Source organism: Globicephala melas, chromosome 19, assembly GCF_963455315.2.
Source record: "Globicephala melas chromosome 19, mGloMel1.2, whole genome shotgun sequence".
Classification (NCBI taxonomy): Eukaryota; Metazoa; Chordata; class Mammalia; order Artiodactyla; family Delphinidae; genus Globicephala; species Globicephala melas.
In genome coordinates this window covers 44,629,884-44,652,296 of record NC_083332.1, presented here as the reverse complement: position 1 = coordinate 44,652,296, position 22,413 = coordinate 44,629,884, and the positions used below count along the sequence as shown (strand labels likewise).

Genomic DNA, 22,413 nt, shown 5'->3' with positions numbered 1-22,413 from the left:
TGAGACACGTCACTCTCTCCACCCGATGTCTGTGGGATCTGGCTGCTGCCAGCCTCATCTCCTGCCACGCCCCTGTTGGCTGGAGCCAAGAGCCGGCACTTTCCCCTACAGATTCTTACCCACGCCATTTCTTCTGTTCCTACTTGGACACAAATCAAGAAACAAAAGCCAGCTCCCGTTTGTGGGAGCCTCCCACGTCTTAGAGGGACTGCCACCAGGAAACCTGACTGTATCTCCCGGACCCCATGAGTCGGGCTGCTGGTGTGGGAGACCAGGCTGAGCCTACTCCACAGGCAGAGCTGCACAAAACTGAGCAGAGAGGGAGCCTTGATTTGATAAAGAGGGGACACAGCTGTTCCTTATCTTCCCAAAGACGCCCTTAAAGATTTTCTCCAAGTTTTTAACAAAGAGAAAAGCCAGGATTTTCACAGCCAGGCTGTGTTTTCAAAATACTCTCTCATTCCCCCATCACTTGCTCAGCTTCACAAAAGCAGTTAAATTACCTAGTGCCCTTTAAAATGTCCTCATGATGGGAATCTCGCAGATACTCGTTTATCTTCCAGCTGCAAGGCCTTCACAGGTCACCAAGTCCATGCGGCAGAGCCCTAGCAGAGTCTGGGAATGTCCTGGGGCCAGAGGCGGGGAAGGAGGCTGGAGCAGGGGATCTGTCAGCGGACCAAGCCAGGCCACACCTGTCCGCCTCTCAGGTGGAAGGCATGGATGGGCTGGTGGGAAGGTTCTCAAAGGCCCACAGGCCTACACCTTGCCAGGCAGCACCCCAGGCCAGTAGGAGAGCACCGAGACCAGAGATCCTCCCCATTTTACAGGCGAGGGAACTGAGGTTCAGGGGGTGAGGGTACTTGCTCCACGCTTCACACTTGGTGTGGAGCAGCTGGTCAGGGATTCTGAACCAGGACCCCAGTCTGCATAGCCCATGCTCCACCCATTCAAAGTCACTTGCTTCGTGTCCTTGGACTTAAAAACAGAAATTTAACACACATAGGGGAGAGTAGAGAGGGGATTATTATGAGCTGTTTCCAAAGGAGGATTAAATCTTTTTTAGATTTTAATACACTGCCACGTTTTCATGACTAGCCTGGATTTCTCTGAGTCCACTTATCTTTTTACAGTTTGACCTTTAAACAGGAAAAACCTCAATGATTTTCCACTGTTTTGAATAAACTGAAATGGATGTATTTTTCTGAATGATTAGGGAATGAAAAACAGAGCCGGTCAGCATTAAAGTCCTTCAGCAGTGATTTTCCCTGGAGGATGGGGTTCACAAAACTACCCCTCATGATGGGGCTCTCGTACCTATTTGTTTGCCTTCCAGCTGCAAGGACTTTACTGCTCATGGTCTACCCAGGAGGAGAGGGGAGCTTCGTCTTGGATTCAGAAGCAGGAGCAGGGCTGGTTCCCCCGCTGCCACACCTCAGAGTGGCCAAAGCTGTGGAGGGTGAGGCAGGAACCTAGGGCTCCACAGTGAACTGATGGGGCAGTGCCAGCATCAGAACTACCCTCAAGGGCATCACCGGGCTCCAGGCCAGTAGGTCCACCTGTTGTCAGAGAGCAGGCTTTCCACACAGGACACTGCCAGGACACTGTAGGGAAGCAGAGGGTGACGTGGAAAAAGCATTCGCAGTGTGGCTGGGACAAATCACTTCAGCTTTCTAAGTCTGTTTTCTTTTCCATAAAATGGTAAAGATAATAGTTACTTGCAGGATTGTTAGGAGGTAAACGTATTTAAGTTGGTGAATACATAGTAAGTGCTCAGTAAATCGGGTTCCATTCCCTGCTCAAGAGCCTAAACTTTTAAAAACACTACTTCCTAACATGTACCATACACTGCCCTACCTTCTTAAGCAATGGAGATGGAATATTATTCCACAATGTCTTCATAACTCAGGGATCCTCTTTACAAAATGTGGGAATCATAGAATATCAGTCTTCTGTGGGAACCGAGAGCCTGTCCAGGCCAAGCCCTCCCCGCAGTGATCTCACACATTTGAGATTTGCACAGCCATTTACCTTGTGCTTTTTTTCTCTTGATTTTGATTTTTTTAAAAATTGAAACCAGGTTACAATGTTGATCAGAACTGTGTGTTAAATAAAAGCAAGTCGGCTCTGAGTGAGGGCTTCGGGGTCTCTCCCTACAAAGCAAAGCCCAACAGTAGTGGAGGGGCGGTGGCAGCCATTTCTACTGCTTTGTGTTTACTTCTGGATTCACAGCTATGTTTGGGGAGGTAGACGTGGCTGGAAATCTGTTGAATGTCCTGATCTTGACCTTTTATATATGTTTGGTGTAAGGCGGTTTGGTCACTTGTGGGACTTGGGGGCTGTCATCCTGGCCACGGGCTTCCTCCCTGCCCACTCCCAAGGGCTGTGTCGGGCAGCCAGGAATGGCAGTGTATCTTGGCACTGGGCATTGGGCCAGTGGGGACTCATGGTTCCTAACAGGTTGTTGGTGGGGGGGACTTTGACAGTCAGTAAAATTTTCTTCCATGTCCTCACCATCCACTCATTCCTCGTAATCTGCACTTCATGCCCTCCCTTCCCTATTCCTTTTCCAGGAAGGTGCCTCAGTCTCATCCAACACTGCCTCTGCTGCCCTAAACTCCACGCAGTGTACTTTACCAGCGTCCTCCCACCTCCTCTCCTCCATCCTGTCACCTTGCTGCTTCTAGATGCCCACTCTCCCCACAGCACTATCTTTGGCTTGTTTCTCTGCTCAGCAAATGCCCCTTAGCTGCTCATAAACTTCCTGATGAAACTAACCCTCACCAGCCTCCCGCCTCTGGCTCCCCTGGTCCAGGCCCACATTTGCAGCTGCTAGCCGCCTTCTCAAACTCAACACGTTACAAAACACACTTCCCCCATGCCCTCATTTCTGCTCAAGGCACACTGGCCTCCCAGCCACCCTGTCTCCAAACATGATGATCAGACTCCTGAATTCCTCTTGTCTATCATTTCCACTTCTACCCCCCAACTCCCACCCTCAGCACTTCTTGATGGCCACCCCACTGCCCTGGGGTGTCCAGGGTATCACAGCCACTTCCCCTGGGTGCCACCAGGACAAAGCAGGGAGGGAGCTCCATTTTACAGAGTCAAAAACTGAGATAAAGTTTGGGGCTTGCTTTAGTGACCCAACTGGTTTTATAAGGATGCTCTGCATGTTGGCTGCACCTTCCTCCACTACTGTGCTCAGGCCTCATCTTCTTTGATCTTTATCCATCATCACTTCCACCTGCCCCACCTTGATTCTGTGGGCAGCCCAGCTGGCCATCAGCTCAGCCTCAGTCCATCCCCCGTCCCTTCCCCTCTAACCCCTCACTCCCCACCCTTCCATCCATGACTGCAGGGGAGGCGGGAGCGACTAAGCAGGGAGTCAGGACAGGGGCTCCTCTGGGCCCCACAAGCCCAGGCCGCCATCTTGAACTATAGTGGTCACTTTGGCAGAGGATGGTGGAAGGTGTCAGGGAACTGCCCTTGCCCTCAGACCCCAGCTCTCGGCCCCTATCTAACCAGGCAGCGTGACCCCCGTAACTGGAGCTCCTCACTCCAACCCCACAGCAGTGCCCCAGTAACAAGTACCCAAGGAGTTTGCCGGTTCTGATCACTGCACTGAGGTGGTCCTGGCAGGAGGACAGGCCTGGGGGAGCAGGGGGACTGGGTTGACCCAGGGGCGGCACACAGGCCAGCGCTGCCTGGACGCTGCCCCCCCAACCATGCCCAGGGGGGCACTCAGACCTTAAACCAGTTCAGCCACATGGTCTCCTCCTGCTGGCTTCTCGTTCTGGTCTCTCTCTTCACACCTTAATGCTGACAGCAGCCCTCACCCTCCCACAGTGGCAGCCAACGATGGCCAGCGGGCTCCCTACTTGGGCAGAACTCACCAGCATCTGCCGCAGAGTCTGAGCGATTCCTGACCTGATATTTCAGATGCTGTGGTCCTGCCATTAAGAGTCTGCTCTGCCTAAATTCTCTCTGTCCACTATAGGCTCAGGGCCCACTAATGCTGCTGGTATCCCTGTTCTGTTTATTTTACCTAAAGTACTTTTTGGGCCCTTCATCTGACTTATAAGTCCTTTTCCATGTCTGGGAAACTTTGGAATTAACAAACAAAAAAAAATTAGGATCTATTCCAGTATTTCCATCCATGGTGATGGAGAAACAGATAAAATGATTCTCAGTCAAACCCTGCAGCAAAGTGAGGATTCGTAGCTGGGAATGCTCGTGCATGCACAGCTGTTTTGAGTCTTGAGTGTCCAGTGTCAGGCTGATTTAAATCCTTTAGCCCACCCACTGTTTATTCTTAACCCCTTCGCTTAGGGATGCCAGATTTAGCGTATAAAAATATAAGACAGTCCTGCCTCTGAGGCCGAGGTGGCAGTGGTGAGACCCGCTGGGGAGGGGAATTCATGCGTCATCTGTGCCTGAACCTCAAAGCAGCGTCTGGGGTGACAACACCAACAATGTTCAGGTTGGTGGGGCCATCCGAGTGTGTGGACAGCAAGGACCGCCCCTCAGCCCTCCCCTTCTCCCTCCCCCAGGGGCATCTGCCCCCCACCACCACCCCAGAGCCCTGTGCTTCCTAACACCCATGGAGCAGCCACAGTGTCTAATACTAACACCGGCCCTCGTGGGGCATTTGTGTGTCCGGCTCTGGGCTGCGGACCTTCTGGGGACAGCACTTGATTCGCAGCCCTCGGGGGACAGGCGGAACAATCAGAGATCCCCACGTCTCACACGGGGTCAGACAGGCCGTGAGGCTTGCCCGATGGGCGATAAGCTCAGCGTCCTCTCCTGAGGGTGTAAAACTTGCGTCGAGGGAGTGAGAGCTTGGGGGACGGAGCTCCTTCAGCCTCCAGCGCAGGATGATCAGCCCAGGAATCACAGCTGCAGGAGCACGGGCTCCGAGCCAGGCACTGCGATGGGACTTCGAGTTGCCTTTTACCTCCGGACACCCTGATCTGGTGTTACTGAGCTACTATTCCAACCCTCACTTCAGAGATGTGGAAAACTGAGTCTCAGAGAGGGAACCTGATTAACGCAGAGCCCCCGTGCCGTCGTGCCCAGACTAGCGCTCCTGCTGCTTCCCAGCTCCTCACTTCAGACACAACTGCGCCCAACACAGACCTAGTGTGGGAGGACGTGAGGGACCCACACAGCCTGCCTCCGCCACACGTGATGTCTTGTGTGCAATGCATCCCCCCTCCTGGGGACTTGATGTCCAGGCCACGGCGCTCTGCCCTCACTGCACTGCCCCCCGCCTGGCCCCCCAGCCTCCCCGACCTCAGCAGCCTCCACAAGACCCTGCCCCCCTGAGCCCAGGGCTCCATCTCTCAAGAAAGGCATTCTCTGCAGGGCCAAAATGAGCCCTCTAGGGACATTTCAAAGAAAAGCGTGAAATACAAAGGCTCTGTAGAGAAGCACAGGAATCTGCACTGAGGATAAAAGGCAGCTGCAAACCAGCTGGTAAAATGCAGTGCCTGCTCGAATCCCACCCTAAAGCCTGCTGGGAGGACAGCTAGAGACAGGTCAGCATTGTCACTGAGGGTCCCTCCCCCACCTACCCACTAGCAGGGCCCTATGAGACCCGACACAGCCCGCAGAGCCCCGCAGTGAGTGCGCCATCAGAAGGGCCATGACAGAGCCTTCTAAAAAGAAGTCCAGGACTTCCCCGGTGGCGCAGTGGTTAAGAATCCACCCGCCAGTGCAGGGGACAGGGGTTCTAGCCCTAATCCGGGAAGATCCCACATGATGCAGAGCAACTAAGCCCGTGTGCCACAACTACTGAGCCTGCACTCTAGAGCCCATGCTCTGCAACAAGAGAAGCCCGTGCACCACAACAAAGAGTAGCCCCCACTCGCCGCAACTAGAGGAAGCCCATGTGCAGCAATGAAGACCCAATGCAGCCAAAAATAAATAAATAAATTTAAAATAAATAAATAAAAAGAAGTCCAACATCACAACTGTACCCACTCATCCAACACATCATAACTGCCCACCTGCCCCTGGGCAGGTCCAATCCAGGAGTTCTCCACAGTGAAAACTGGCAGATTTGATCATTGCCGGTTGAGAGTAATGAAAATGCTCCCACTAAGTTGCTTCCACTAATAGTGCTTGGCATTTTATGGTGCTTCTCCCATCTTTAGTTTGTGAGCTATTAGCATACAACTCTAACTGAATGGCTACTAGGAGCTGGCAGACACCCCGGGGTGCTGGGACTGTGTTCTTGCCCTCCTGGCGTTCTCAACCCAGGGCAGACAGAGCCATGGTTGAGTTATTTATGTGCAAAATGTACCAGGCACTGGTACAGAGAAATAGGACACGGCCTCTTCCCAAGGATGGGCCAGACACGCCAAATGCCTGGGTCCTGGTCATGGCCTTGGCTGGCTCAACAAATCACAAATTGTGATTTATTCATCAATAAACTGATCGCAACAAAGCCAGCCCAGGTTCACCCACCCAGATCTCAGTGAACGTGTCTGCCACTGTTGCCTAAGCTTTGGCTCTCACAAAAGAATTTCGATATCCACAAAAAAATTTCGATATTTTCTAAATATTTTAAAAATCTCTCCTCCATTTTCCTAGGAGTTTCCTCTGCCTCTCTTGCTGTTATAAATTCACAAATAATAAATACTCATGAATTGACACGCTTTGTCCTAAATGTAACTGAACCTACATAACTGATTGTTTTCCCTTTTCACCTTGGATTCCAAGAAGCTCGAGGCTAAATTTAGATCTTGATCACAGAAGAAAGGTTAGTCATTGTAGTTAGAAATTTTGTATTCTCTTTTTTGACTGGGTTTTAATTTCCCATTTCTATTTTAATAACCTCACTGTCATATCTTTTGCTATAAGCCTCCAAAATCCTTTTTTTGATAAGAGGAGGAGAATAAATGAAGTCAATTTTTAAAAAGGCATACTCTCCAGGAATTCTTTCAAGAGGTTATTGATCATTGAAATTATCTTTTTCTGAGGAAGATGGCTTTAATTTATGCCTATAAGCAGGGTTCTCTGCCCTTCCAGGATGCTGTCTCAGATGTGAATTTTACAAATTGATGGAGACAGTGCTCATTGCCTACGTTCTGTTTTCCCTAAATGCCTTTAGCAACCTGTGTGTGAATCAACGCATCTCACCAAGCTACATTTATGATTAAGCAATAATTATAACGTGCCTGGACCTGCACCTCAAATGTTCACCTCAAGTCAAGATGTGTGTCCCCTTTAATCTTTTCCTGATCAAGCTTCTGCCTCATGTCTGGCCCCCACACCCCATTCTCCCTGGGAAGCAATCAGAAGACCACATTAATGAACAAACAGGCTGGAACACCCATCTGATTTTAGAAGATGCCCTCAGGCAAACATTAAATCCTGTCTCCACCTCCCTGCCCCCCATGCACTGTTGTGCTGCTGTGAGCGACTTTCATTCCTAACAGCTGATTCTGTTCAGCAAATGTTTGTAAATGTCGGTGGTGTGTCTCCTCCAGGCTACAGTGAGCTTCCGCCCCCTGCAACTGTGTTTTCTGAGGCTTTTGTGTCTCCTAATGGTGCCTGGAACATTTTGAACATGATAAGGAACTCAAATAAAATGAACAATAAGCGTCCCCAACCAGCTAGAGCTTTCAACAAGGCCCTTAATGAAAACACTGAACCGCATCGACATCTGATAAAGGCAAACATCTGGAGATGCCAGTGGCAGATGCCCGATTCTGCTGAGGCTGATGAATGGGCACTGAGTTATCTGGGGCTCAGCAGCATCACTCAGCTGGGCCTGCTGCTACTTCGACGACAGGCTGCCCCCTTCCCAGGACACAATCCCGCCTGGAGAGAGTTGGGAATGATTGCTTGTCCACTCACCAGCCTAAGCCATGCCAGCTGACCACCACCATGGGTCTGTTGCCCTGTCCGTATGGAAGAGAAGGACCAGGTTAAATTTATTTTCTCTTTCACTTTTCCATTTCACAGAAATATCATATTTCTAGACAAAGGTGTTAATTATACCATAGGCACCATCAAATGGCACTAAGTGATAACTAAATGCTCAGGAGGTTGACATGTGTATTGTTTCAAGTAGCTCTGTGAGTCATTATCTAATTTAGATAAAGGGCAAAATAGTGGTATCATAATAGCCCCCTTTTATTCTGGTTTACGCCTCATTGTCTCTGGGTGTAGAATAAGAAGTGAATCACCAGACAGGCCCCGTGGGAAAAATGGCAGGCCGGCTAAGAGCATAGGCTCCAGCATTAGACCCACGGGGCTCAAAAACCCAGCCCTGCTGATGACCAAGGGCAAAAGCTGTGACCGCTGAGGGCTTCTCGGACGGGATCAGGGTTGAGTACAGAGTGGGGTAAACACCTTGACACTGTGTCCAGCATAAAGAATGGGCTCCACCTGTGTTAGCTGTTGTTAAGCCTTGGGTTGAGGGCAGAGGGATGTCTCTGGGTTTCCACTCTCAGGGGTGAGGGGCATGTGCCCACATGAGCCTCCAAACTGTACCCAGCGAGAAGGGGGCGTGAACCGAGGGTTTTACTGCGAAAGGGCAGCCCCTGAGGTGTGCCATCCTGCAGCTGAGCTGGCATCTCTCCAGGGCCCGGGCCATGTTTACTTACATTTCTGAAAGAGGAAGAGGGCTTTCAGCCTAACATGTTTTACTCCAAGTCACCATTTTCTTCTGCGTGTAGCTTGGCTCTTCGTGATGGGAGAGGAACATCAGGCCTCCCAGACAGAATGATTCTGTGCATCTCCTTTCATGAAGGCCGGCCAGGCAGCCAGCAGAGTCTTGGAAACCATGAAGTCCTGGCCAGTAGGACAGAAGCTACAGGGCAGCCATGAGTCCCAAGGATGTGACCCCAAACCTTCATCAAAACACCTGCCTTGGGGGAAGAAACCCAACTGTCCCCACTCATAGTGCCTCAGAAATAGGTCTCCACCAAAAGCTACAGATTCCATAAATAAGTTAAAAACCAAATTATCAGAAGAGGAAAATCCCATTTTCCAAGAGTTACCAGATGTCTGGGTAAGAGCCAGGGTGTACCCCAGCCTGGCCCACAGGGCCTGGCAAGTCCGGACACATGTGACTAGGGTTACAGAGGCTGCCCCACTTCTGGTGTCATCAAGAACAAGGTCTCCCACAGAGTGTGCCAAGTCACTGGAGTGGCCCCGCCAAGTACCAGTGCCTTTTCGTTTCCAATTTGGGCAGAAAGCTTTCTTTTCTATGTTCTATTCTTAGAAACAGTGTTTCAGGCTGTCGTGATAGCTCCTGATTCTGCACTGGGCTGGGCCACAAACAGTCTCTGGGGGCTGGAGCCTCAGTGACAGGTGGGCCAGGGACACAGGTGACTCCCCTCCTGCTCCCTGAGGGACCCTGACTCATCCTGCAGTCCTGCTACTAAAGGTTTCCCACCAGACCCTCCTCATCTACCAGCACTGCACACCCACCCTTGCGTTTGCTAAGCTGTGGTCACGGGGACTCCAGGAGAAAACACAGAAAGCAGGCCAGGGGTGTCATGCTGCCCCTCATCCCAGCCACGCCACAGCCTCACCGGGAGGACTGGTGCTCCCTGCAGTATAAAGCTCACGGGCTTTCTGACAGCTGCTCGAGGGCCTTGGTGCCTTTAGTCACAGGCATTCTGTAAAAAGGGGAAGCTTCTCTCCTCCGTTGTAGGAGGATCCAGTGGTGTATCCCTCAGGGTGCTGGCCAAGCCTCAGGGTTGAAGTGAGCCAGGGTAAATTATCCTGCAGGTGATCAAACATCAGCAAATGCATCCTAATTCACCTCATTTAAAACTTTTATTTTCCATAAAGGATTAAGCCAGGAAAGAATTTAATCACACCAAATCCACTTCCAAAATGGTTACAGATCCCATGATCAAGAGTAATGATTAGGGGTTTCCCTGGTGGCGCAGTGGTTAAGAATCTGCCTGCCAATGCAGGGGACACGGGTTCCATCCCTGGTCCGGGAAGATTCCACATGCCACGGAGCAACTAAGCCCGTGCGTCACAACTACTGGGCCTGCGCTCTAGAGCATGCGAGGCACAACTACTGAAGCCCACGCGCCTAGAGCCCGTGCTCTGCAACAAGAGAAGCCACCGCAATGAGAAGCCTGTGCACCGCAACAAAAAGTAGCCCCTGCTCAACGCAACTAGGGAAAGCCCGCGCGCAGCAATGAAGACCCAATGGAGTCATAAATAAATAAATAAATAAATAAATTTTTTTTAAAAAAAGGGGGCTTCCCTGGTGGCGCAGTGGTTGAGAGTCCGCCTGCCGATGCAGGGGACGGGTTCGTGCCCCGGTCCGGGAAGATCCCACATGCCACGGAGCGGCTGGGTCCATGAGCCATGGCCGCTGAGCCTACGCGTCCAGAGCCTGTGCTCCGCAATGGGAGAGGCCACAACAGTGAGAGGCCTGCGTACCGCAAAAAAAAAAAGAGTAGCTCCTGCTCGCTGAAACTAGAGAAAGCCCACACGCAGCAACTAAGACCCAATGCAACCAAAAACTTTAAAAATAATAATAATAAGAGCAAAGCTAAATAAATGTCTTAAAAAAAAAAAAAGAGGCAAGACTAGCTCCTCATCAATCCAGGAACAAAGCCTCCTCACCAGCAAGTCAACAGAGTGGGCCTCAGTCCCAATGAGCCATTCTTGTCCTTCTCAGCATCTTCCTGGAAGCCTCCTAACTCAGCACACACTGGCTTCCCAGGGGAATGATGCGCCAACTTGGGGGTACGTTCCGGACTGAGATACCAGCAGGAGAGGCTCTGACCAGCCATTGCCTTAAACCCTCAGTCACGGTACCCATCAGGCTGTACAACCAATCAGACCATTAGAAGAACGCCCCACGCCTTCCACCACCAGCATAAACGTGTCTTCTGACCTCATGTGGACCCTGCTGTGTGGGGCTCCCACTGCTGGTACCAAGACGAAAAGCCCGACTGAGTCATGATTCTGGCCTAAAGCTTACCCTCAGATGATGACAAATGTACTGCCAGGATCAATCCCAGGCTCACAGCCCTTAGCACATGGATGCAGTCCCCTTCCCGGGGCTGGTATATCTCACATCACCCCCATTTTATGGGGGAGACAAACTGAGGGTGCTGTATCGCTCAGGGCTCAGTCGGAGGCAGAATCATGCAAGCATGATGGCATAAGGAGATTATTATAGGAGTCAGACCTTACCAATTGTGAGAGGAGCTGGAGAAGCAACAGTCCAAAAGAGGGACTTGATGGACCAGAGGTAGGTCATTAGCTGGCCCTGGTGTGCGTGAGGGCGTGTTGGAGCTTTGCAGAGAGGTCTGGAAGGCAGGCCCGTGCAGTGAAGGGAGGCTGGGGTAGGAGTCTGCGGAACGTTGTTGGCTCTTAGTGGCCACCACCTCCATGAATTTGCAGAGAAGGGTCTGGGATCTCTGTTGGTCAGCTGGGCTGGCAGTCGAGAAAGAACCGGGGACAAAAATGTCAATCCAATCTGAAAGTAACAGATCCAATCACAATCCCCAATAATCTGATTATTATTTGGCCTATGTGACTCCCAAACCACCAGTTAGAAGAGAAATTCTCTCCCACTCAGAGCTGGTCAGAAGTTTTCCATGTCCGTGAGCTCAGTGGCTGAGAGTTTTATGATCCTCAGGCACAGAAGGGGAAGGAAGGGCCAGCCGCAATTACTGGTTGACCTCCCAGCTTCGGTTTTGAACAGGGCAGTGTTCCAGGTATCCAGGTACTTTTGTCAGGACTTGAAAGATGTGACCATGGCAGGATGAGGCTGCCGGTGTGCACGTGGCCAGTCTGAAAGTTGCCCCCATCTATGTCTGGGACACATGACTGTGTGTACCTATAATGTATAGTACTGAAAAAGTTTGTCTCTTCCACTTAAATTTTTCTTAAAGCTGTCAGAAAATACTGGTTGGTTCTTCTTGTCTGAGTCTAATCCAACCATCACTGTTGTCTAACTCACTGGACCAGCTTCTATATCTTGATAAATGTTGACAGAGCCACTACATTGAATTAGAAGCTGATTATATCTGATTTACCCTGTAACAGGGTTAGGTCCATTTCCTGGGATGTAGCAGAAGGGCCCGATGGTCACCAAGATGATCCATAATTGCCTCTTAAAATTGCAGCCCAAATGGGTCACGCCAACAGGTCCCTCAACTAAGGGGGACACCCAAGCAGAGCTGGGCAAGACTGGACAAGAAGCACCATGGCTGCCAGTACCTCCATAAAGCCCTTGACCCAGGACCACATCACCCCTGATGCTTCTGTTTGAGGGTGGCCCCTTCCAGAGGCCACTTGCCAAAGGCAAGAGATGAGACCAGGAGGCTCTGTGACAGGATAGATTGAGAAGAGCTTTGGTTTCAGAATCACATGGACCTGGGTTCAAATCACAGCTCCTCCACTGTGATCTTGGGCAGCACGCTTTACTTCTCTGGGCCTCAGTTTCCTCATCTGTAAAATGGTAACGACAACAGTAGCCACCCTGATATGGTGTAGGATGGGGAGGTGTGATGATGTCAGGAACTCAGTGTAAGCCCCACAGAGCCGAGGGCTTCGGGGTATCATGGGTGTCACTGATGTGACCGTGTTTGTCACCAGGCACTCTTCTCTGGACGTGGGCACTACAGAAGCAATGTCGATACCTGGCAGCTGGCCAAGTCCTCTAATCAGTGAAGACAGGGAACCTGGCAGTCTGGGCAAGCAGCAGCTGACTGGGCTCTGAGTCACCCAGGAGAAATGGGGACCACCACCCTCCCCCCATATTGCAGTCAGCTACATCTGGGGGAGCCTGGGCCTGGAGGGTCCTAGTATGTGGGTGTCCCCAAATGAAATGGATGGCACTTAGCTCTTCTGGAACCCCACGGGACTAGAAGGGGTCCCTTCCACTCCCACTCCCCTCCATCCCACATAGCAGCTGTGCTGGGGGGAAGGAAGGCGGAGGCCACCACTGTTGTCCTGTTTACATGCAAAGCCTGTGAGGACCAGGGACCAGTCCTCAAAAATGAAGTGAGGTGGTAACAGATGTGCAGTGGAGCATCAGGACCCGGGGTAGTGGCAGCCGGATGGTAGCTCCTCCCACCTCACCTGCCGCCACTGCCCGCCGCACCCCCACCCTGAACCCAGAGCAGGAGCCCACCTAGTAGGAGAGGCCAGAAGTCCCCACCTGGGCAAAGCCAGGCCTCACCCTTCAGCCCAGCCAGGCCTGATTTTGAATCCTGAAGTGACCTCCCCCCACCCACACACAGAGGGACAGTTTTCTTCCTTCAGTGTTTGAATGAGAAGCCAAGAGCCCAAGGAAGCTCAGGGAGAAGCTCCTCGGCCCAAGGAGGCCTGGGGGATCTGTTCTCTTTTTTCTGAGCCAACAGCTACAGGCTCAGTGTTTTAAAATGTTTGAATCAACAGAGGAACTGTTTATCAATATTTAAAAAAAGAAATGTAATTAGAGGTTGGCAAACCCCCAGGGCTCCAGGCCATAGATGTCAAAGGCTTCCTTGACCTGGAGCCGGGTGGAGGGGTTGGGGGGAGACAGGGTGGAAAGCGACGGCAGACACGGGCTGCTCTGCCATAAACCCCACTGGGCAGGGCTCCCTGCTGAGGCTCGTGAAAGCCTCCGTGGCCAATGGAATGGCATTTCACATGCGTCCACGTTTTCCTTTCTTAGGTGGTTTTTCTTTCTAAACTTGGGAATACAGACATTCTATTTTAAGAACATTAATTACTGTCCAATTTTAATGTAACTAACGTGAACAAAAAAACCCAACTTTGAACCAAGGAAAGGAAACAATTTATGGGGTGATTTTGTGTTCACATCCCTCAAGATTGCCTGAGAACATTTGTTTAATGCATTTATTTCTGGTCAAGAGAAGTGAATACCTGACTTTTTGGTGGTTTCTGGAGAACGAGGTGAGGGCTGGCCACATCTGCCTCACAGATGCCAGCTCGGTCCACCTCAGGCCAGGATGCCTCCTCGGGGCTCAAAGAGGTAGTGTCAGGAACCTAAAAATAGAGAGGGATTCGGCAGCCGCCTTGACACACGGTTTTCTCATCCCAGGGACTGCCACGTAGGGCCCTCCTGTTCCAGCTATTCTAAGTGAAACAGAAAAAAAGTAAGACTATCTGAGACCTAAATAAAAACAGTGCTATATCTTAGCTACTTTTTTTTTCTGCTTTCTTCCGCCTTCTCCCAAGTGCTCTTTCTGGCTCCGCTTTCCTCACCAAGCCAAAAATGGGATACGTCTCAAGGTTCTGACCTTGACCCCTTTTTTCCCTCCACCTGCCTTCCTTGAAAACGGACGTCCACAGCTGTGGCTTCAGCTTGGGGTCCACGTGGCCACTGCCCCGCACGTTCCAGGCACTGCCCGCCTCTTGGACCGCCCCTCTCCCAGTATGAAGCCCCAACATCCTGGAACCAGATTTGGCATCTTCCTCTGGAGGGTCACATTTGGGGTATGTTGTCCCTCCTGGTCGTCAGTCCCCATGGCTCTGTCTGTATGCAGGTGGCCAGGTCCCAGCCCCTAGCCCCTCCAGAGCTCACCTCTGAGGCAGGGCTGGGAGCACCGGGTGCTGCCTGCAGGAGGCCTGCAGGAGGTCATATTGACCGCCGGGGAGATCAGGAAGGCTTCCCTGAGGAAGACTTTTCCGCTGAGGCCTGAAGCTGAGGAGCAGCCAGCCAGCCAAGGCAGGGGGGTTCCAGCATGAGGGGACAAGCAGAGGAGGAGAAGACTGGCAAAGAGTGAGACGTGACACAGTGGTGGGCTCAGGGCATGGATTTTATTCTGGGGGCAATGAAAGAGTTTTAAGCTTGGAAGGCACTCAGGTTTGCACGCAGAAAGATCACTTTGGCTTCTGTGTGAGAACAGATGGTGGGGGCCAGGCTGAAGGACCAGGTGAGAGACAGTGAGCTTGGCCAGCGTGTCCTCACAGCACCTGCCCAGCCCCACAGCGATAGCTCTACCCAGTTCCTGCGGGTTCATACCTTCCAAGCCTCACCAGCATTCTGTCCAGAGCAACAGCCCTTGGACAAATCCACACTCTGGTGCTAAGGACAAATAGTGGCAGCATCCACCTCAAGTCCCTCTGGGACAGGAGGGTGGCAGCAGAGAGGGGGGAGGGTGGTGGCTACAAGCCTTCCCAGACCCCTGGGGTGTTCCTCCCTGGTCTGTGGGTGCCTCCTGAGCATTAGGCAGCCCTGGAGGGTCAAAACGCTAGCCAGGAGGGAGCCATCGATAAGCCTTCCCCAGAGTCTGGGCTCTGCCACTCTCTAGCCGTGTGACTCAGACAAGTCACTTACCCTCCCCGAGCCTCAGTTTCCCTCTCTGAGTATGGGAACAATAATACCCCAACCTTCCCAAGCTGTTCAGAGAATTAAACAAGAGATTCTGCATGCAACATCCTTAGCGCAGTTTCTGGCACGCAGCGGGTGCCCCCAAAAAGGTTGATGATGATGATGATGATGGTAGTGATCTCAGCCAGCTGCAAGCGCTACCACCAACACACATGAGTTCACAGAGGTCTTTTAACATTTAAGGCTAAATGTTTGCCTATCTCCCTTTATATAAGGCAGCCTAATGGATGCACTAGTTCAAACAATTAGGAGCAGTTTTCTCACAGCTCCTGCTGTCCCAACTGGTATGTACAGAGGGAACTGAACCTTTTGGTGACTGACTTTCTGGTCTGGCTAGAAACCATTTTATTAATTCAGCCAAGGTTCCTTGAGTGCCTCTCAGGGACTGGGCTCCATGCTCTGCACTCGGGGGGCTCTGGGCTGCTAGCACAAAGCCCGGTGGGTGGGCAGTTGAAGGGAGGGGCTTGACAGCTGCAGAGCTGAGCCTTAGAGGCTGGGTGCCATGTAGATGGACTGGGGAGGGTGTTCCAGACACAGGGGACAGCATGTGCAAAGGCACGGAGGCATGAAAGAGCATGGCATGTTCCAGGAAAGAGGAAAGCTAGAGGTTGAGGCCATCACAATGAATCACTGGGAGGAAGAAAAAGGCAGACGTGAGGCTGAGGAGGGGGGGGCCCCATCACCAAGGGCCCCCAAGCCAGGCAAGGTAGGGGGATTTGTTCTGTGCACAGAGAGAGATCTGAGATGCTGGGCAAGGGCAGGATGAACTCAGACTGCTCGTGGTGGGGATCACGGGCTTGGACACGGAGCATGATGGAAGGGGCCACACCCAGGCTTACTGGCTGTGCCACCATGCGGGCAAGAAATGAGGAGGCCTGAGGGGAAATGACAGCCAGAGAAGGGGGGCAGCAGGGACTGGAAATGGACCACAGAGCTGGGAGGAACTGGCTCTGGACAGGACACGTCGAGGGTGAGGAAGAGGCCAAGGACAAAGCCTGCCCACCCGACTGAAGGGGCCGGGGCTGCCGGGGCTGGGAGCTGGAGCAGAGAGGGCAGGGTGGTCCCTGGGGACAGGACTCTGACTCCTGCCTTCCCTCCACTGCTTTCAATCTCCTCTCTTTCTCTCTTCTTTAAGTGCCACCAACAGGAAACCAAATACTTTTTTGTTTTGAATTTTTGAATCTTGTTTATTTTTTTATACAGCAGCTTCTTATTAGTTACCTATCTTATACGTATTAGTGTATATACGTCAATCCCAACCTCCCAATTCATCCCACCAGGAAACCAAATACTTTTTAATTGTTTAATATATTTCCTTGTTTTTACTCTAAAAAAAATGAGCAAGTGGAATGTTTTCTATTTCCTCCTCAAACAGAAAAGCAAAATTACCTATACATGAGCATTCATGTGCATGAATCTCTCAATTTTTATTTTCCCTGGATGTATTAAAAAAAAAAGGCATTTCAGGCACCAGGGTGAGATTTGGCAACATCATTTGGTGCCCAGCTGGCCCTGGGTGCCCTCCACCCCACCGCAAGAGAGACTCAGGCTGGCGGCCACGACTGAGCTTATCACTCAAGGGCTTGAGTGAGACCCTGACATGACAGCTCTTTACCCGTAGGATCTGCAAATCTTCCCTCAAAGCCAGAGGGCACGTTCTTAAACCCCGGGACGATGACATTTTGATAAAGTTTTTTTTTAAAAAAAAAACGATTTCACTTTGCAAGACAAACAGCTTAATAAAATAGAATCTTTTTTGGTAACCACCCATACACCAATCAATCTGTCACTCGGAAAACTTTCCTGAGACGTGTGAAATGAGGCCACTCTGGTGTTCTATGGGAAGAGAGAGCCCCCCAGAAAGCCTTCTTCTCACCCAGATGACACCTGCCACCCCAAAACAGGGAAACAATCTGATTGAGAGCACAGGAAATACACGGCTAATTAGTTGCTCAATCAATACTGACTTTTGGAAGACGAGCATGAGGCAACTGTTCCAGTGTTTACAGGCAGCCACCCACACATCCACATCATGAGTGTATCTCACCTCTTGTTTCCTTTCAATTCCATCCCTACTGGGAACAAAACACAAAAGCGGTTCCCACCCTGGGGGCCTGCAGAGTGAGCTGTACCATGTGCCCCGTTCTGTGCTGCAGCCATTCAAATAAGAACTCAAAGGGTCAGCACCAACAAAAATCAAACGGACAGGTTTCAGTCATAAAGCACATCTCCTCTGTGCCCATTTGAGGCTACAGTCAGAATCAAGACCCTCCCTTCACTCACTCCATCTTCCCATCTCTGCTTGGCTGCTTCGTGTTTTTTCCACCTTTATTTTCCCTTAGCCCTAATTCTCTCACTGCTTAAAAAAAAAGTCGTATTATATTGTACATAGAACACAGTTTAAGTCATCTTGAATTGTTTTTAGAACAAGATGGAATAAATCTCAGTTAATCAGAATCTCCCTCAAAGCAGCTCTAACTGCAGAATTCTCCTGAGTTAACCTTGGAAGGGAAGCAGGCGCCACAGTGTTAGATACTAAGCAGCAGTGTCTGAACACAGTAGGCCCTCAAGGAACGTCAATTAATTTGTTTTTAGATGATGGAATCTGCAAAGCCTCAGGAGCAAGTAAGGTGAACTGCGTAGTAACTACGCTGAAAGAAATAAATGACCAAAATACTACTAACAGGAACAGAACAGAACAACAACAACAACAAATGGCTGTAATTCCATGACTATAAAAGAATGGAAAAACATCTGGATGTAGTAGTTTGCCTAACTGAAACAACAGAACAAAGGAATCAGTGATGTTGAGGATAAAATAAAACATCCAACCAGAAATGGAGACACAGAAAACAAACAAAGGTGCAAATAACTGATCTGGAAAATGGGAAATGGGGTTGCAGCCCAAAAATAGGAGAGAGAGAGATGGATGGGATGAGGCATACGATGAGGAAAACATCTGGAAAGAAATAATACAAGAAAAGTTTCCAGAGATGAAAAAACAGCTCAGCCTAGAACTAAAGTATACACACTGTGCCTTTCAAGTTTGACTCTCAGGGAAAGAAAGAAATATTTGCTAGTTCAATTTTTGAATGATAAATTATCTGGCAAGCCAAAATGAAGGGAGATAGGTTCTTTTGAAATTAGAATGACAAGAGAGCTGACATCATGAGAGTAAAGATAAACCTCAGGAAAAAACGTGCAATTCTAACCACACATGTGTATTCTAACCACACATCAGTTATGCTCCTAAACAAGACCTGCTCTGTACAAGTAGAAAGAAACAAACTCCTCTCACCAGCCATTCCTAGTAGTTATTCTAGGATACTTCTGCATCCCCCACTAAGGTCCCAACCAAATGCACAGACTAGCCAGCTCAGCTTGCCTGTCCAGCCATGCCTCTTCCCTTACCTTGGTGCTGGGGTTCTAGGGATAACTGCTTCACCAGAGTTCAGTCAAGACCTTTCCCCAAGGCCAGCAGTTGCTCCCCACACTCACCTCAAGGGGCTTCTGCCAACCCAACTTAGTCTCAGGTCTGCATGAAGTCTGACCCTGACACTCAGCTGAAGGGCTGTGTGACTTTATGTTACCAAACCTCTCTGGGCTTGAACTTTGTTGAAGGTAACCTGACTCCAGCATCATCATGTGGTTAAACAAACCAACCTTCTAGGCGCTAGGCCCTTTGCAAACGTTATTTATGGACCTATAAAGTCAGTGTTATTATCCTCATTACAAGAAAGTAGAAACTGAGGCTTGGTGAGATGCCCTGCTTGAGGCCACTACTTACTGGTCTAGGGAGCAGGTCCATCCAACTCCACAGCCGGTTCTGCTCTCCAGGCTGTGTCTCAGGACAGGTAGAGGCATCCAGGAACCCAGACCAAGCTCTGTGCGTCTGGGCATGTGGTCTCACTTGGAGCTGCACGTCCATCAGGGGTCATCCCAGGTGATGGTCTGTGGTCTGTGGGCCTGCGGGCTTGAGGCTCATGGTGGATAAGCAGGCAGGCGCGTGTTTAGGACCACTGCTGGCTCGGCGGACACTGCCTTTCTGTGCTGGGTAAATGGCCCACTTTCCATGCCCACCCCCCCAGGCCCGCCCTAACCCCCTCCCACTGCCTATTTAAGCAACAGGCCCCAGCTCCACTGGCCCCAGACACCGCCAGCTTCCAGAGCTAGGAGAGCAGTGCTGCAGGCCTCGCTCACTCGGGATGAAAGGTCCTTCTGTTTCACCATTTCCTACTGGTGCGTTTTGAATGATGATGCTGAGCTGGGTTATAGTGGGAGCTGATTCTGCTCGCCTGGGAGTGTACTGAGATGTATAACTGGCAGAGGGAGGCTCTGATTGAATTTTTCCCATTTCTAATCCCTGACTTGATGTGGTCTTATTTTCAAAGAGGGAGAGAGGCTGTAGTTTGTTGAAGGACAGAGGAGAGCGTATTTCAAAACAAGGTCTGGCTCAGAATATCAATGATCTGACATGTTTTTCTTGTCTTTTGAGAAGAGGAAAAGTCCTGTAATCTCAAGGTTGCAGAGATTCCATTTCCCCTCAGGAACCCCTCCCTAAATAGTTAGTTCCTGTCATTTAATTTTATTTTGAAAAAACACACAGGGGATTTTTCAGAAGAGTTTGGGAGGGGAGAGAGGCTATGCAGCTTATGGGCGATAGTTAGGGGAATATCTGAGGACAAAGACACCCTCCTTGGCAAATCTCTCATCGAGAGATGAGGTGTGAGCTCCTCACTGCTCTGGGAGAGCGTGGTGGGAGCTGAGAGCCGCAAAGGTTGGGATGGTTTCTTTGTGTCCACTTTCAGATGTCTGTCAGCCTGTGGTCTAGGGGCAGGGTGAAGGCGGCTTACTGAGGGTGAGGAGGCAGGCGTCCCAGGCACAGGGGACAGGACACCCTCCAACGTCTTGGCAGGTTGGACTCCCCAGGCCATGGGTGGGGAGGGATGCCTGCCAAGTGCTTAACTCAGAGGAAATAAGCCAGGGTGTCCCCATAAAAACAAGGGCCCCCTCGTGTAGAGCATGTAGAGCGAGGACCTAGGGGCTCAGGCCTCCTTCTTCCCGCTCTGATCTGGTAACATCCAGTACCTGTGCTCACTTGGTCCTGGCCATAGCCATCCAAGATCCTGTAGGGAACCCCAGTGTTACGGGGGAGGGGGCATCTGAGGCTCAGAAGTTAAATGACTTGCCCAAGACCTTTCAGCTGACTAGAACCCTTGTTCTGGAGCTTTTCTAATGGATTTCTAATCAGGAGGGCCCAACTGTTTCCCAAGTGAGAAGACACTCCTTCCAGCTCCTCTGCAACATCTTTGGCTTGAGGGCAGAGGGCTTGGGACTCAATTTCAGATTTTTCTGAAACAGTTTGGGTGATTTGCAAAATAAGTGTATATACAGGACAGGGTCTGGTCCAGAGGGGCCCTGGGGAGTAACGGTTGCCTTGCCTGCGATGTGAGGGTGGTAAGAGGGCTCTGGGCCGGGCAGCAGAACTGGCTTGAAAAGGTGTAAAACCAACGAGCTCCGCGCAGGGTTGCGCGGGGTGCGGGCTGAACTTCCTGGGCCGAAATCCAAGAGGCCGAGCCAAAAGCCAGGGATTCGGCTGCAAATTCGGGGGCGTGACTTGGGACTGGAAGGAGGGACTAAAGAGCCAGGACTTTGCCCGAGGCCAGGGGGCGTGGCCAGAGAGCTGCCCGGGGCCAGGTTTCAGGAGGCGGGGCCGAGAGAGTCGAGGCCAGGTAGTGCCTGAGGCCCAGGGCCCAGGGGCCGCGCGACCAGAAAATCGGGGTGGATCCAACACCTGAGGCAGGGGCGGGGCTACAAGAGTGGGGCGGGGCCAGAGAGTCAGCCGGGCCTAAGAACCCCTACTAGGGAGTGAGTGTCTGGGCCCGCTGATCCTACGACTGGGTCAACAAGGAATGCCAGGAGCCGGTGGCTTCGTGTCCAAAGGTCTCCGCTCACACGAGCGCCCTCTCAAACGCCCCCCTCCGAAGACCCCATTGGGTTCACGAAGCGTCCCCGCTGAGCCTTTCCTCTGCCGGTCTACTCCTTATCTGCGGCCAAGCGACTTCCTCCCTGTGCCCCACCCTCGTCCCAGTAGCCACTGTCCCTCTTTCCGGGTCTGGGTTCAGTTCTCCCCCACCCTCAGGTGTCTTTGTGAGGCTGAGATTACACAAAGCTCCTGGGGAGAACTCTGATTGTTCTAGCTTCGCCTATCAGATCAAACCCCTACCCCCCACCCCCCCGGCCGGGGCTCCTAATTCGCCTCTCCCCTGCCACTCACCTGCACATCGCCGGCCTGGCCAGGGTCCAGCCGTCCACGTGGAAGCCTCGTGCCCCCCACCCACGGAGTCCTCCGCACCTGTCAACCCTCCTATCCCCCGGGCCTGTCTAGGTCTGTCCCACAAACCTCAGCTCCCACCCCCTCTGGCTGAACTTCGTGGGGACAGCGGGGCCCACACCCTCTCCTTGGCGACGTGGAGGGTGTGGCGGTGCCTCCGGCGCAGGTGCGGCCCCTCGGTCTCTGTACCTGGGTCACTTGTACTGCGCTGCTCGGTGACTGTGGAGGTCCGGACACCTCTGTGAACCGCTCATCTACTTTCAGGTCCTTGAGTTCACGCAGGGAGTGCTCCCTCTTCAGCCAGAAGGACAAGAAGGTCCCCGCGGCCCCTCCTCAGGTGAGAAGAGCTTCTGGAAGGGGGAGGGGGACGGGAGGGGGCGCTCCAGGCCTCCCCTCATAGGCTACTTATTAATGTTTTATATAAAGAGGTGCTGTGTGAGATTGTTTGAGAAAAGGTTCTGCTGCTTGGATAAAAAGTTTGAAAACACAGCTCTGGGGTAAGCAATCTGGGGCAAGCAGTTTGGTCCCATTCTGAACCGACCCTCATGTGGTTCAATGCCTGCAGAGGGGGTATGTCTGACACACCCAAATCTACGGAGGAAATTCTAACTCCTTCAGTAAGTAGGAAAAGGATTGAGGCAGCACTTCACAATAATGAAGGAATACAATTTAAATATCCTGGAAATTGTAATCAGATATCATTACCCATTAAACTATTTTAAAAAAATTTTTTTTAATGCTC

The 22,413-nt window shown here is 51.3% G+C and overlaps 2 protein-coding genes across 6 annotated transcripts in view; one reads left to right on the top strand and one right to left on the bottom strand.

The window, feature by feature from the left end:
• ZFP90 (ZFP90 zinc finger protein) overlaps window positions 1-19,385 on the bottom strand; it is a 152,896-nt gene extending 133,511 nt beyond the window's left edge. For both annotated transcript variants that reach the window (XM_070044316.1, XM_060289524.1), the window contains exons 1-3: window positions 19,125-19,385; window positions 13,867-13,989; window positions 11,182-11,424 (exon numbers count right to left, since the gene is read on the bottom strand). The gene's annotated coding sequence lies outside the window, so the exon portion shown is untranslated. The remainder of the gene's footprint in view (window positions 1-11,181; window positions 11,425-13,866; window positions 13,990-19,124) is intronic.
• Window positions 1-22,413, top strand: part of SMPD3 (sphingomyelin phosphodiesterase 3) — an 82,110-nt gene that overhangs the window by 32,239 nt on the left and 27,458 nt on the right. For 2 of the 4 annotated variants that reach the window (XM_060289521.1, XM_030863567.2), the window contains exon 2: window positions 21,936-22,008. The exons of 1 other annotated variant lie outside the window; for it this stretch is intronic. The gene's annotated coding sequence lies outside the window, so the exon portion shown is untranslated. Of the gene's footprint in view, window positions 1-19,510; window positions 19,577-21,935; window positions 22,009-22,413 lie in introns of those variants that run through there. One more of the 4 variants, XM_060289522.1, reaches the window with a different exon arrangement.